Genomic DNA, 15766 nt, shown 5'->3' on the forward strand with positions numbered 1-15766 from the left:
CGCCATGCTGCGAAGGCACTATAATGCCTCGCCAATGCCTTGCGTGTTTTATTGGAAACTATGGGGTTTACCTGGGGTTCTCCTGTCAGGAGGCTGCTTGCTCAGAGAAGTGCTGTGGAAAGACGCCTGGTAAGGAGTAACAGGAAAGGCGGAAGGCCAGAGACAAAGTGAACCAGCTCCCACGTTAACATACTGATTTAAATGAGAAGCAGCGATAGCTTGAATTCAATAAAGGATGGGAGTAATATAGAGTATGGAATAGAAAGTTAAATAGCCCGGTGGTTCTTTTCCACTTTAAAAGCACACAGGAAATAAACACAGAGAATCTCACCTTCTGTATCAGCCCAGCTGAACTAGGGGAAATGTTCTCCCATTAGACTTGATGGACAGTTGGTTCACTCAGCCCAATGCAGCAATAGGTGTTCTTCCCACGAAAATCTCACCAACTAATAAAATAAATTGTGATAGATGAAGAAATCACACCATTCCTTTTCAAATTCTATGTCAAAGAACAGGTCAGAGTCAAACATACTCTGGTAGGTCAATGTTGGTATTTCTTGTGCATTTAAATACTTCTCTGTTATTTGCAGAAATGTGATGTCTTTTAAATAAAATAATGATCTTATTAAACGACTCTTATTGGGACATATACAAACTCCAACAGTTTTTGGTGATGATTAACTGAGTTTTACATAATATATGTAACGGTGTCTGACATATAGTAAGTGCTAGAAAACTATAAGCTATTATCATCATTATCATTTTTATTTGCAGTAGTAAGGTTAGTGTCCCTGGGTTAGGATGTTTAGTCTGATTTATTGCTGTTCCTATGATCAGCTACAGATGTTTGCAAGGTGGCTAGCCCGGGTTGTAGATACAGTGCAGTGTTGATCAGTGGCGCTAACTAGAATCCACTGAGATTCTCCAGCATCTACCATCAGTGACTTAACCACCTTTGCAATACAGAAACCCAGAAGCTTGTTTAACAAGTTTATTTTCACAGGTGAACATTTGCAAATATGAATACGACTTTAATTAGAAAAAACAACACGATAAGGATACTCAGCACTGTGATCCACAATAAAAGCAAATCCCGCTGTCTTCAAGCCAGTGGGTGTTATCCTTGTATAAGAACCCTAGGATCGTGCCCTTAATTAGCTAATTATTTAGAAATTAGAAAGGAATCACTTAACAAGGAACACACACCCCATGATACAAGTGACATGAGTGGTGAGTAAATTTACTTTCAAGAATTAATAAAGAGTGTCAATGAACTACATATGGTATTCATGTGTAATTAAAAACAAATTACAGTGTAGAGAAACATGAAACATGCTAGTAAATTAATCTCCTCAATTAAACAAAAAAATCTCCCAAAATTTTGATAGAAAACATATGTATTTTCTGCATGAAATATGGAAATGATTTCCCTCTGTCTGACTTAATGTTTGTTTAAAAGAATCAACAAGATTGCAGCCATATATGGGGACTATTTCACTGACACGTGAGCAAGAAGACCTTGAACAACAACAGCAGAAAACAAGCCCCTCCTCATTTGCTTTGGCAGCGTTCCCCCACCCCCCACTAATTAAACACGGTATAGTGGAACAAGTAAAAATAATCTACTGTGAATACTACTCCACCTTTTTTTTTTTTTTTAGTTTTCTATACAATAATAAATACAACATTCCAGATGTATAACAGGAAGCACAGTCACTTAGATTTATGAGGTACTTCCCCACCTCCATTTCCTTGCAAAAGAGAGAATCCTGGACCTGGTGGGTTGTGCTCTCCTGGAAAGCAATCCCAGTTTATACTCTGTGAAACTCAAGGTAAACCTCAATTAGCAATGAAATACTGCAAACCTCACTGTTGAACAATAGTGGGACTCTAACCAAGTAATAAGGGTAACACTCCAGAGAAAATGTAATAGATCCCCAAATTCTCTATGTTATACTCAGTGGAATTTATTTGAACCTCATCTTACTAATTTTGACATCATCTGGGTTGTCCTGCATTTATCTGTTTGATGGCTAAGCTGGTTGCTAATTTCATAATCTTTATCATTCTTCTCTTCCAAAATAAGCAGCCCTATAAGGATACAAAAAGGAAAAACATAAAAATAAGAGGAGGTTGATGGGGGGGGCAGGAAAAATCAGAATAAATAATAGAAGATAGAGCCAAGTATAAAATTAATGCACAAATAATTTAATTCCTCACATGATTTATTAGAAATTGGCTATGCATTTGCCTCTGGGCTTCCTAAGAATCAACCCAAAGACAGAAATATGGTCAGTTACTCAACACACAATTCAAAAATGAATTTTTTCACATGCAGAAAAATGAGGGTTTTCATGTGCAGAAAGAACACGTGTAGGATAGTTAACAATGTGCCAAGGTATAAAAGAAGCCAATTAATGTGAACCATGTGTGCCCAGCATCTTTACAATAAATCTAAAGACAGGTTCTCCCAGACTTTTTAAAAAATGTTTCAGTATGGCCTGCTGTCCTAAGCCTACATACCAGTCAAAATAATCTCGTTTAGTTTTCTATGACTTGGATTATTCCAAGGACATCATTTGGATTTTGGAAGGGCTAAAAATATTTTAATTAGTAGCTCTTGAAGTGTGGTCCCCAGACCAGCAACATTAGCATCACCTGGGAACTTACTAGAAACACAAATGTTTAGGTTCCACCTCAGACCTTCTGCATAAGAAATTCTGGGAGTGAAGCCCAGCAATTAATCTATTAAATTGCACGTTGGAGAAAGATAACAAGGTGAATTTATAGTTGAAAAAGGCAAATAAAACATGTTTATACAACATATACCTTTTAGTGTTTCTGGAATATATACTATGAAACGAATGACTTGGTCAAAGGAAACTGAATGAATAGAGGAAAGAATTTATGAATTTAGAGGGTGTTTCAGAAAAAGAGTTGTTATTTTAGGAAATCTTAAGTACTTAGTAGAGAAGGTGAGGAATGGAGTGATAAAAAGACTGTGAAGGGGGATAGGTTAGGTGACTCATAACAAAACTATGTGATCCTGAGTGTAGTTGGTTCTGCTTTTGCATGAAACAAAAATACACAACACCAACAGCTGTATTTTAAAAGATTGCATCTGCTCAACCATAGCAGAGTCAGTCATGACTTCAGTATTCTGAGAAATGCTTCATGAAATTGGGTGTGTTGATTTGCAGTTCTATATGTTCAAAGGGAGAAAACCAGCCACGGAAGTTCAGAAATACTCCATTGCTTGGTCAATGGTCATTATTGTCATTATCATAATTATTATTATAAATATATAATTATATTGTCATTATAATTATATATGTATATTCATATATTAAACACACACACACACACACACACATATTGAATTTAAAATATAAAATTCAAACATAAGTGCCATGGGCTGAATTATTTTCCCCCAAATTCATATATTGAAGCTCTTACCCCCAAATATTATGAGTTTTGGAAATAAGGCCTTTGGGAGGTAACTAGGTTTAGATGAGGTCTTGAGGCTGGGGCCCTCACGAGGAGCTTAGTGCCCTAATGAAAAGAGAAACAAAGGTCACCCTTCACCCTCTCTCTCTCCCTCCTCCCCTTCCCACTTTCTTCCTCTACCTCCCTGCCTGCCTCTCTCCCTTTCTCATTCTTCTTCCCTCCCTGCTTTCCTTCCTCCCTCATCTGCCACCAGGTGAGGAACAGCAAGAAAGCAGGCATCTACAAGTCAGGAAGAGAGCTTTTAACAGAAGCCAACCATGCTGGCACCTTGATCTTGGACTTCTAGTCTCCAAAACTAGAAGGTAATAACCGTCTGTTGTTTAAGCCAAGCAGTCTTTTGAATTTTGTTATGGCAGCTCTAGCTGACTAAGATAATAAGTTTGAAACAAATTTATTTTAGTCCTTTAAAATTTAGGAGGAATTTTTAGTCCTTTAGAGATTTGTGATGTAATCTTCCAATTACTAATCTCTGATAATTGAAGTGATTATTGGAGGCTTTGTTTCAGACAGTAAGGCACACCAGGTACTCTGCCAGGTCTTCCTGCCATTGTGGAAAAATTGGACATTGCATAAAATACATCTGACTCGTGGTCAGATTTGGCCCATGGCTGTAGGTGGCCAGTCCCTTCTCTAGAACATTGAAAACTAATGATCACGTAGTATATCATTTTTGTAAAACTCAATAGCAGCCAAATCTAAATAACACATTTTGTTGTGATGAAACTATTTTTAAAAGGATTTGGTAAACACAAAATTCAATGTAGTGATTATCTCCTCTGATTCCTCCGGAGGAAAAGGAATGGGAAAATAGGAACAGATGAGACACCTTTAGTAACTCTAGTTCTTAGATTGTGTGGTAGAATCGTGAAGATCTTTTCTTACTGTGCTTCCTAAGTCACATAGATGTTTCGTATGTTCTTTTTATATTTCATATTTTACATAATTACAAATATCACTGCATCCCTAAATGATTTAGTTTTCTAGAAGCGACTCTACTTAGTAGTTAGGTCACTGGTTCTCCATGACATCATGTTTCTCACCACCAAAGGACCAGTTGTGAAGCCTTTCAGGGGAAATACATGAATAAATTAATTTAGACAGACTTACATAGGCAATTATGAATCTCTTTAACATGTATAAATATTGTATATACACATATCACCATAAAAATTTTAAAATTTGGCATACGGGATAAAGTAATCTGTTTCCTGAAGTTTAAAACAGTTCATAAGATCATGTTTATATGAATCAGAGACAAAGGCTCAATGGCTCTATTGTATAGCAGGGATAGTTATAACGTCTGTCAACCGTATGTATATATTTTCTAAATATACACATTACGCAAAGAAATTATAAAACCTCAAAACTATAGTTCACCTAAAATAAATATGGCATTGTATACAGGGTGTTGGCCTGGTGCTAAGTAATTATGGGAAATAACCTGAATGTGATCCTTAAGTTATACAGGCTTATATCAGGTTTCTGCAAAAATCATATAAAATTCCTCTTTCTAAGGGTCTGCAGGGGAAACACAGAATATTAATTTCATGGAGTTCCATTCCAGTATTTCTGTAAGAATTATATGTCTGGATAAGGCAGTTACTACATACTGCACTAATATAGTTGAAAACATTCCATGAATTGAATAAGAATATTTCCATCCAAAAAGTGCCAAATAACAGGTCACCTCAAGTGAATGGAGAAAGGTATAATTATGGGTGCATTTAATACCTGTAATGAATTCAACTTTGAAAGCTTTCCATTGTTTATATGTCATATACTGGTTATAAATAAAATTTTAAAAGGTATAGCACAAAGAGAACATTAAAACTTCAAAGAGTATATATATATACATATATACTGTATTTGTTATGTTGCGATGACATACTGTATTATTCAGTTATATGAGATCTTGACTGCCAAGCAAAATATATTTGTCCAATCTCAAACTATGGATTTTTATTTTCTTTTCTGTTCACATCATTTGGATTTAAGCTAGCATTTATAACTATCAGAGCCTGATGGATGATTAGAAAAAGACTTAGAAAAAAATGTTCACATACTGTAAGTTAAAATATGAGATTTTGAAAGAAAAAAAATCACCACTTTATAATAAATTAAGGTGATAAAAAGAATGTCCATTAAGATTTCATGGAAAAAGTGAAGTAATACTACTTTATGTTATTCAGATAAACTTAACATATTTCATGAGCAATGTTTTAACTTCTAAAAAAATTGTAAAAGTAAACTTTTGGGTAGTGTTGTAGATCCCCAAAGGCAAATTTTTTAACGTTTAAGTGCCAATGATATTTAAGAATTGGAATGAATAGCGTGGTAGGTGTCTTTCAAGTTATGATAACAACCTGTGTAATAGTCTCTGAATTTTCAGCCATTTTCTTGGATTTGCTCATTATTGATTATGTTGGACATTGCTAAGAATATTAGAGTAAATGGACTTTTTATGTATTTATTCACTCACTAAAAAGCAAGATTTAGCAATTACACAGTAAGTGTTTAGAATGTATTGGTCACAGAGGTGAAAAGATAAATAAAAAATCTGGAGAATAATATAGTCTGTTAAAAGAATATGTTTTTAAAACTTAATTGTCTTTCACTGTAGAAAATGCAAAACTCTGAGTTCTATTAAGTATACTTTCATATTGAAATATCATTTTACTTCCTTAATAGCCAGGTTTTATTTTCCCCATCTCTTCCTACAAGACAATCAAAATGACATTTTGTGTATTGTACCTTGACTGGTGTATGTTGCCTTTTTTCATGGATATATTTGTAGTATATATTATTTCTAACCATCTAAGATAAAAAATATTTTATTTAGAAAATTGACACATGCTCAGTGAAGAGGATTGATAAACAGTGAACTACACAGATAACACTAGATATCCTCTAGATTTCCACCATAAATAAATGATTCCTGCTAATATGTTGGCATATCTGCTTCCAGATACAGATTCAGATACAAGTATGGGTCTGGGTATGGGGATTATAATTCTATATAATATATATGTAATAGAGTGTGAACCACAGTGTGGTCCACAGAACAGCAGCCTTAGCATAACCTGGGAACTTGTCAGAGAGGTAGAAGCTCATGCCGCACTACATACTTACTGAATCAGAACCTGCATTTTAACATTTCTCTGATTTTTGTACTGATTAAAATTTGAGAAACACCACCCTAGATGACTTTGGGAGCCTGCAGATACACCAAGTCGAGTAGATGAATCAGGGCCAACTTACTCATTAGAATAGACAGTGGCTAGAACCCACGATAATTTACAGGGTCTGTGAAATTGTTAAAAATAAAAATTAACAAAAATGGTTAAGAAGAAAAATTTAAAGAAAATTAAATAAGAATTTAAAAATAAACTTTTAAGTAGAAGAAAATATTTTAACACATGATCTTAATATATTCAGCTTTATACAAGCGCAACTGTAAAATATAATTTTTCATACAATCTTTTTAATGGAGGAAGGCACCCAGGAAGACAAAATTTCCTAGGGCCCACAAAAGTCATAATGTAGCCTTGTGATGATGTTTTTCATCTTTCTAATTAAGTATTTAGAATAATTAGGGTAACTAATTATTGGTAACTCACCAGAATAAATGTATATGCAAATTCAAAAATCTTAGAAGAACTAGGAATGGTTCACTTCTAAACCAGAAGGAGCCTTAGAAATCAGAGGATAAAGTCCAATTATGAAGATAAAAGAAAATATGTATTTATCTGATGACAGATTACACTGATGATAATTTTCCTTGTTGTGTTTCACTTTAGCCTTGTTATTTTTAAGCTGGGACCTGATGTGTAAAAATTTAATAATATCCATGACCAGTGGGGTAATATTTTTGATAGTGAAAGCTGAAGGTATACAGGCAATTTTCTCTGCTCTTCCTTTTTATATTTCAAATAAACTATATAGAAATGAGTTTGTTTATTCATCTAAGTTCACTTCACTTTCAAGTCCCCAGACTTAAAATTTTGACACTGAACAGGGGAAATTTCTTTAGCATCCATTAGCAAGCAGTTGAACATGTTTGGACGGCAGCCTCCTACCCAAGTACCCTTTACATTGTATGAGATAGCGCATTCGTTGCCAAACGTACGTTTTAGAAATCAAATAAATTTTAGCGTAAAGCTGGTTAATGAAACTAGCAAATTTAGACTTGTTTAAATGTCAGTATAATATTAAGTACCATATGCTGCATGCCAAGCAGTTAAAATTGTTTTTGGAAGGATATGAAATTAATTGTTAGAAAGAGAATTTAGTGACTTAAAGTACTCCACAATCAGTGTTATCATTTAATGCATCTTTTGGCAATTATTAAACCCTTGGGAACAGCATGAATATCCTTATCAAGTCTGGAAAGACACTAATGGGGAGGAGAATGGAGTGATGCTTGCATTTACATGTGGGCCTGAGCCCAGAGAAAAGTGAAGGGGGAAAAAAAAAACCATAAAAACACCCTCGGGCTCAGTGCCCTGGGCAGATACATTGTGCAGCCACCAGAATTTCCAATCACACCATTTCCTGCATTAATCCAGTGTTTTATTCCTTTTCTTCCTTTTGTATTTTTGGATGCTTGTCAGTTTTAAGGATAGACAGACATTTTTAAATCCCCGTGCATCATTTACTTTGTAGATTATTTACTCAAATCCATGATTAATAAGAAAGTCATATTAAGGCCAAAAATGTGTTGGAGAGTTTGGGTTGGTTGAATTTATAAGTTCTAAATGACAACAATAGAAGAAAACAAGTATTAAGCACTTACTGCTAGGCATTGTTCTAAGCATTTTATTATTTTATTTAATCCTCAAAGGATCTTAAAAGAGATTTACTAGTTTTGTCTCCTCTTTACAGATGAGGAGACTGAGGCAAGGTGAAATTCAGTAACCATCTATTTGTTTTTTAAGATTTTATTTATTTATTTATTTGTCAGAGAGAGAGAGAGAGAGCACAAGCAGGCAGAGTTGCAGGCAGAGGCAGAGAGAGAAGCAGGCTCCTCACTGAGCAAGGAGCCGGATATGGGACTCGATCCCATGACCCTGGGATCATGACCTGAGCCAAAGGCAGCGGCTTAACCAAATGAGCCACCCAGGCATCCCAGTAACCATTTCAGTTTTAACTTGATGGGAAACCATCTCAAATACCTACTTTCCCGGCTTGGGAAATGCAGCTGTTGGATATAATTGTGCTTTTATGTCTCGGTATCGAAAATACCTCAGTTATCGTGTAACAGAAACACGAATCGTACTGACACTATATGCAGACAAAGGACGTTATTGGCAGGACCAAGTCCAGAGTTTTGTTTGTTTTGTTTTATTTTGCCTTTGCTTTTCGTTCTGATTTTCTAGTGTCCAATTGAATTCTGAATCTAAAAATTTGATTAAAGAAGGAAAAAACCTTTTCCGATACTTGAAGAATCTGAGTGGTATCCACCTAATCGAGGTGAGTCAAATGTTGAATGAGGGCAAGATTACACCTCACTTGGATAGAGGTGAGAGGTGGGTTCCAGGGCTGTTCCATGGATGTAAAGGGAAGAGGCGAGAATGTCTGCCCTTGAAATGTTTGAGAAACAGCAGTTTGTGCCAGAGAATACTTCCCTCCACATTCTACGGCTGCCGTTAACCACATTCACACCATCACCTACTAACCAGCAACATGAGACCAGAATCCTAGGATTTCTTCACAAAACTAGAAGGGAGGGCCTTGGCTGATTGCTTAGCCAAAAATGGGCCATCAGAAGAGCTTGAAATAGTCACTGCCCCAGTTAAATAACCTAAGCTACCAGGTTTGCCAGCTTGAATTAATATTTGCTCCAATGTTTTAATTTATGACTACATCACATAGGTCATGTTTTTAAGTGTTCCTGTGAAAACCACAGCAGGGTTATATTATTGCACTGGTATAATCACAAAGTCTGTGCTTTTAAGGAGTGCATGTACTGTGATTAAGCTAAGTAAGAATTATATAATTTAGGACAAGAAATGATTTTTTTTGATAGGCCATGGAAGTAAACGATGGACTTAGGTGAGGTTGAGAAGTTCCAGAAAATTCTGTTCCTGCTAGGTCTATCTTCCACTGAAAGTTCCATGTGTCTCCTTTCTGTGAAGGCTCTGGGTGTGACTGCTGAGAGAGAATTAAGACAAGAGAAAGGGAAAGAATTCCTGTTAGCTGAGCATCTTCTACCAGCTATGCACAGGAACAGTGAAGGTTCCGTAAATCCTCACATGAACCAAAAGGGAGGTGTTGTCATCTTTTAGAGGTGAAGAAAATAAATTTCATAGTGAGGCTAAATAACTTGTAAGTTCACAGTGCTGTTAGGTAGTAGAAACAGGATTCAAACTCAGGTCTCTTTGTATCCTAAGGTTTATATACACTTATGTACTCTTTAGAGCTGTAGTTTAAATAATATATCAACTAGCTTAGCTACCTAGCAAAATCCAGGAAAAATGGTCATGGACAAGGCAGATAAATTTTGGTCACTAAGGGATAAAAAGGATAGAGAGGAAGGGAGACAGTCATGGACTTGGTATTAAGTTTTCAACTTCACTTAGAAAAAGCTGTTACGGATTTCCCTCCTCAAAGGAAAATACTCTTATTTTTTCTGGAATGCCAACGCATGCCAATTCAACTTTGGCTCATATTACTATGAAAATACTATGGGTACACTACACAAGTGAACAAAACCCCATAGAAATAGAATAGATTAGCAACAGTTCTATACATTTTCCTATGTTTCTTTTCTTTTTTATACAAGTACATTTTCTTTCAAAATTATCTTTGTTGCAGGAACAAAGAATTGAATGGAACTATTGAAATGATTCTAGAAATTACAACGCTAGAAAAGATGCCCACAAACATGTTCTGTTCTCTAAAGTAAGAAGACCGTATAACATTTTATCAGTTTAATTACAAAGTCCATTTAAAAATAACTCCCTGGGGATCACAGAAGTTGAATCTTTACAGTGTACAATTATCTTTACCCAGTCAGCACATGAAATAACTACTCTGTTCCCAGTTCTCAGTTCAAAAAAATTTTTCAGTGTGGTAAGAGATAAATATAGCTTGTGAGCAAACATGGTTTGCTGCTCAATTGTTCAAAACTGTGTTCACACAAACAATTGTGGGGGTAATTATTAATGCTAAAAATATGTGAAGTTGCGGTGACTCTGCATTTGAAGTCTAGAATGTGTCATTTGTTTTATTCATGATAAACAGATCATTTAGTTGGAAAAATCCCATCTGCTTAGATATATCTCTTATTATTTATGAGAACCATGTTTAGGAATGCAGGCAGCACATGTGCATAATTAATCCTGAAGAGAATTAGACATTGTTTGATTCACAGCTGAATGCAATTAGCATTAGGAAGTTTACATATGTTGGCAATAACACAGATTAGCAACTAAAGTGCTTGTTAAAAAATTTAACCTGAGGCTGCTGGAGCAGACCTCTTTTAATGATGCTTTAAATGTTGTTGATGAAGTAATAATCAATTTTGTTTTATAAATAGTAAATCAAGAATTTAGGTCTAATTAGCAGTGCTACAGATCACTTCACTTACGTATCAGATGTACTTGTGATGTGTGCTATGAACTTTCTTGGAGTCTTGTGTGCAAACAGTTGTTCTGGAGAAGACGTGATCCCTTCTTAGAAAAAGAAATCATGCCCCAGCTAGAGAAGTGTGCGGCGTCCACCTTTTGGAAGGACTCCCCTAGCAATGTTGAGTGAGCCCCAGAGTTCTGGCTTTGCCGCTCAGCAGCTTTTAATTGCAGGAGAGAGAAACAATGCCCTCTCTTCTGCAAGCAGAGCCATTAGCCAGCTTTACAGACTGTGAAACGGAATCATCTAATGGGGAGGGAGGAGAGAATGGAAATGCCGAAAATGAGGCCGAAAGTAAAATTGAGCTGTAATTGTTTGCACTTCAACTTGGAGAAGTTCACCATTAATTAAAACATTTCTGCACCACTCACCACCAGACTGGCAAGAAGGAGGCAAGGCTACTCCAGAGGCAGCCCAGGAACCTGCAGGGAGAGCAAGGAAGCCTCTAGGGAGGGAGGGAGCATCTTCAGCACACAGATGCAAAGGGTCACAGGAGTGCAGGCGGACCGCGGTCACCTGACTGTTTCCGCAGGGCCACCCAAGGTGAGGATTTTGACTCTTCCTGCGCCTCCTTATAAATTTCTGTTCTACATGTTCAGAATGAATTGGGATAGAGAACAATTTAGCTAGGAAACATTTGCCCTATTCCATAGAGTGTATCACATTTCTTTCTTTCACATTTTAACATCTCTGAAACGTGGGTGCCTCTCCCAAAGATGACCATCTTACAGTTAATTGGCAACAGTTTTTCTCTTTAGTACATAAAATAATGCTACTAGCACATTGGTTTCCTTTAAATGTAGTACTAAATGTCTCTTCTGTGCCAGACACTGTGCTAGGGATGAGGAATAAATGACATGTAATGTAATGCGAGAAGGATTATCATAAAGGTTTGTACAAAGAACATGCTTGCCATTGAAGTCAGGGCCCTGTGTGGGTGTGGCCCTGAAGTTTTGTAACAGGGTCTGGGACTTGCACCCACACCCATCATCACTTTAGTTAACTTTTTCCCGGATGATAAGCGATGGCAGGGGACAAATGTAGAATGTAAGCTCTGTGCAGGCAGGGAAGTTTTCTGTTTGCTGCAGAGATCCTTGCTCTGAGAACACTGCGTGGCACATGCGGACACTCAGTAGTTTCTCCTTGAGTGAGAACCAGGCCAGGGTTTGGCTTTGACCTATGAGCAAAGATGTTTTTACATTTATAAATGGTTGAAAACAAAAATCAAAGGAAGATTGTTTTATGACATATTAATGTTACCTAAAATTCAAGTTCCCAATGTACATAAATCCAGTTTTCTTGGCACATATCCAGAGTCATTCATTCTTTCATATTTTGTCCATAAGTCTTTTCTCATTGCAGAGGCCCCATTGAGTAGTCGTAATGGGGTTCTTACGTGCACAAAACCTAAAGTATTTATTGTTTGGCCATTTACACAAAAATGTGCTGGCCCCCAGACAAGGCTGCTGTGGGAAGGATCAGCTGTGAGGAGCTTTGGCGGAGCCCAATTGTCCCATGCCCTCACTCACGCCTTCCTGCCCCTCTTCTCAGCAGATTAGGAAACCTGAACATCATCACTGCTGACATGCTCTATGATGGGGAAGCCAAACCCCATCCTGAGCCCCCTCACATGCACACACGGCAGTTGTCCCTTGACCCTCATAAAATTAAATTAATTTTGGCTCTCCTGGTAGAAATGCATAAGCTGAATTGTATATATTAAAGCTTAATGATAATACCTCCTGGTACAGGATCAAATTTGGTACAACTTTAATCCATTTGGCTTCTATCCAAGAAGAGCCATTATAGGGAGAGAGTACCAGCTGAATTTCATTATCAAAATACTTTATGTGTTATGTGGTCCTGAGACGTAAATCTAGAGAGTGTTATGCTTTTAATTAAGGATTATCGGTTCTGAAGATCCTCTCCTCATTCGCATCTGCTACATGCTAAATGTTTTCACTTGTCCACTAGAGTGGACTACAAAAATCACAAAGCACGACAAGCAGGCAGGAAGCCAACACAGGCTGAGGGTATCTGACATCAGGGCAGTGTTGTTAGTGTTCCCCTGGACGTGGGTATGGTCACTGATAGGACACAGAAAGCAGCCTTTGAAGAGGAGCAACCTGGGCACAGAGATAGAGAAAGCACATGTATCCGTTCTAGTGTTCTGGGTTCTCCCCCTTTTACTCTCAACAGCACAACTTGCTAGAGACAGGAGTTCATTTCTTCTGGATTCAGAGACACAAATTAACCCATTATTATAGTCTTTGCAAATCTCTAAGCACCGTGAAAATGGATCCAGATCTGTCTTGCTCATGGCTCTGGGTACCCCCGGCACCTTGGCATAGTACGTAGCCAACACATCTTTCTTACTAAAGGAAGATGCCCTGTCCGGGTCGTAAGCGGGCTTTCTCTTAGATCTCTCCTTAGAGCATGCAAGTCTTTCTGTCTCTAGACCATCTGTTGATGTCATGGAGTCTTTCTGAATGTGGGATAGATGCAAGTGTGCAAGAGGAAGCCTCCTCTCAACAGAATAAATGGGAGGGGGAAGGGGACAATTGGTTAAAAAATAGTAAGACTTGAAGATGTTAGTCATTGTGTTATCTTGAAGGAGTAAATCCTAAGTCTAGGCAACAACTTCTGCAGTATCTCAGTGAGACTGAAAACAATGGCCCCACATTTCTTCCTTACCTATCTCCATGATTTATGTAGATTTTTACCAATTTAGGTCAAGATTTAGCAATTCCTAAAGGTTTATATTAAAAATAAAATAAGTTATTTGGGAGAATTACTACCCAGTAGCCACTAATTTATCATCTATTAATATTTTAGTATAAACCAGTAAGTTCAGCACTAAGAATATAGAGCTGAGGAATGCAACAGGATGGCAATGGGGCACCTGGGTGGCTCAGTGGGTTAAGCCTCTGCCTTCCCCTCAGGTCATGATCTCAGGGTCCTGAGATGGAGCCCCGCATCGGGCTCTCTGCTCAGCGGGGAGCCTGCTTCCTACTCTCTCTCTCTGCCTGATTCTCTGCCTACTTGTGATCTCTGTCAAATAAATAAAATCTTTAAAAAAAGAGAGAGAGAAACAGGATGGCAAAAAACTTTGAAGAGCTGGATCAAATATCAAAGTTCAGAATATAAGGAACTGTCTACAGGAGAGTTCTACAAAGTCATTTTTTGGAAAGCTTATGAGTCACTAAGAGACACCTATGAAAGAGATACTAAAATTGGGAGGAAGATTGTTTGTTGCAGAGACTACTAGGCCTAGGCCCCCAGTGTACATTCCCCCCTCCTGCCTTTTAAATAAACTAACACACACACACACACATACACACACACAGAGTTTTAGCAAGAAGCAAGGTAAACCATTAGATATTTTCTAACCTTCCTTATGGTTAGGCGTGTCCATGTGTCTAAATTCTGGACAAGGAGAAGTTAGAAGAGATAATATTTGCAATTTCTATATCATATCCTTAAAAGGAAGTTGCTTATTTTCCAGTATGTCTCTTTTCTCCTTCCTGTGTACAAGACTGAGAATGGTGCTAGCTATCTAGGGTGTTAGTCAGCTAAGGCCACCATAACAAAATACCACAGTATGGGTAGCTTAAATCACAGATATAGATTTTCTTACCAGCTCTGCAAGTAGAAATCTGAGATCTAGGGGCCATGAGGCTTGGTTTCTGGTGAGGCCTCTCCTGGCTTATAGATGGTGCCGTCTCACTGTGTCTTCACGTGGCCTTCCCTTGGTGCACACGTGGAGAGGGACCTCTGCTATCTCTTCCTCCTTGTGCAAGGCCCCCAATCCTGTGGGATTAAGGCCCCATTCTTATGACCTCACTGAATCTTTATGACCTCTTTCTAGGCCCTACCTCCAAATACAGTCACATTTGGGATTAGAGCTTCAACATAGAAATTTTGGGAGGGACACAGTTCTATTCATAACAGCCAGTTTTAAGGACACCACCCCAGGCCACAGCAGAGCACAACAGTGGAAGAAACCAGTGGGTCTGGCTGACTCTTGACAGCAGGAGGTGTGAAACCTCCTGCCTGCCTGCCCCTCTCAGGGCTGTTCTTCCTCAGCCGCTGGGTTCTGGATGTGTTTGTTATAGCAGCTGTATCCTAGTGGAGTGTGAAAGAGGAGAGCCAAAAGGAACTTTCTCTTCACAAATCTGCTTGGGGAACTACTCATAAAAGAAACCATACACACACACACACATACAGGGAGAGAGAGAGAGAGAGAGAGAATGAGAACAGGTCATCCATCCTCTTATCTGAATCTCTTTTTGAATGTGCTTTGACTCCATTTAATACTAATCTAATTACATCCCAATAGGCAAATGCTTAGAAATCAGAGTCTCATCTTTCATATAACGACTCTATCTAATCTGTGGCAGTGGAATTCGTTTTGGTCCTACTTTGTGATAGATGTGAGGATACCAAAGGTATAAATTTAGATATTGGCTTAATTATATTTCTTGCCAAGTTCACATTGCCAAACTTAACAGACAGTGCGCATTTTTTAAAGTGCATACCTCTGTAAAAATAGAATTATTTGCCACGAAATTAAAGTACATTCTGTAAATGCCTTCTTTAGGATGCTGAGAAAACAGAGGAGTTCTTGGGTTTC

General features: G+C 37.6%; 1 long non-coding RNA gene across 11 annotated transcripts in view; it reads right to left on the reverse strand.

The window, feature by feature from the left end:
• Nucleotides 1-14938, reverse strand: part of LOC116569149 — a 73571-nt gene extending 58633 nt beyond the window's left edge. For 5 of the 11 annotated variants that reach the window (XR_004276880.1, XR_004276874.1, XR_004276882.1 and 2 more), the window contains exons 1-3: nucleotides 7125-7198; nucleotides 3457-3552; nucleotides 332-446 (exon numbers count right to left, since the gene is read on the reverse strand). This is a non-coding gene — a long non-coding RNA (uncharacterized LOC116569149). Of the gene's footprint in view, nucleotides 1-331; nucleotides 447-1977; nucleotides 2092-3456; nucleotides 3553-6765; nucleotides 6811-7124; nucleotides 7199-11504; nucleotides 11556-14770 lie in introns of those variants that run through there. The other 6 variants (XR_004276878.1, XR_004276873.1, XR_004276876.1 and 3 more) reach the window with 6 other exon arrangements.
• Between the last annotated feature and the right edge of the window lie 828 nt (nucleotides 14939-15766).

The sequence above is a fragment of the Mustela erminea genome, chromosome 11, assembly GCF_009829155.1.
Source record: "Mustela erminea isolate mMusErm1 chromosome 11, mMusErm1.Pri, whole genome shotgun sequence".
NCBI classification, from domain to species: domain Eukaryota; kingdom Metazoa; phylum Chordata; class Mammalia; order Carnivora; family Mustelidae; genus Mustela; species Mustela erminea.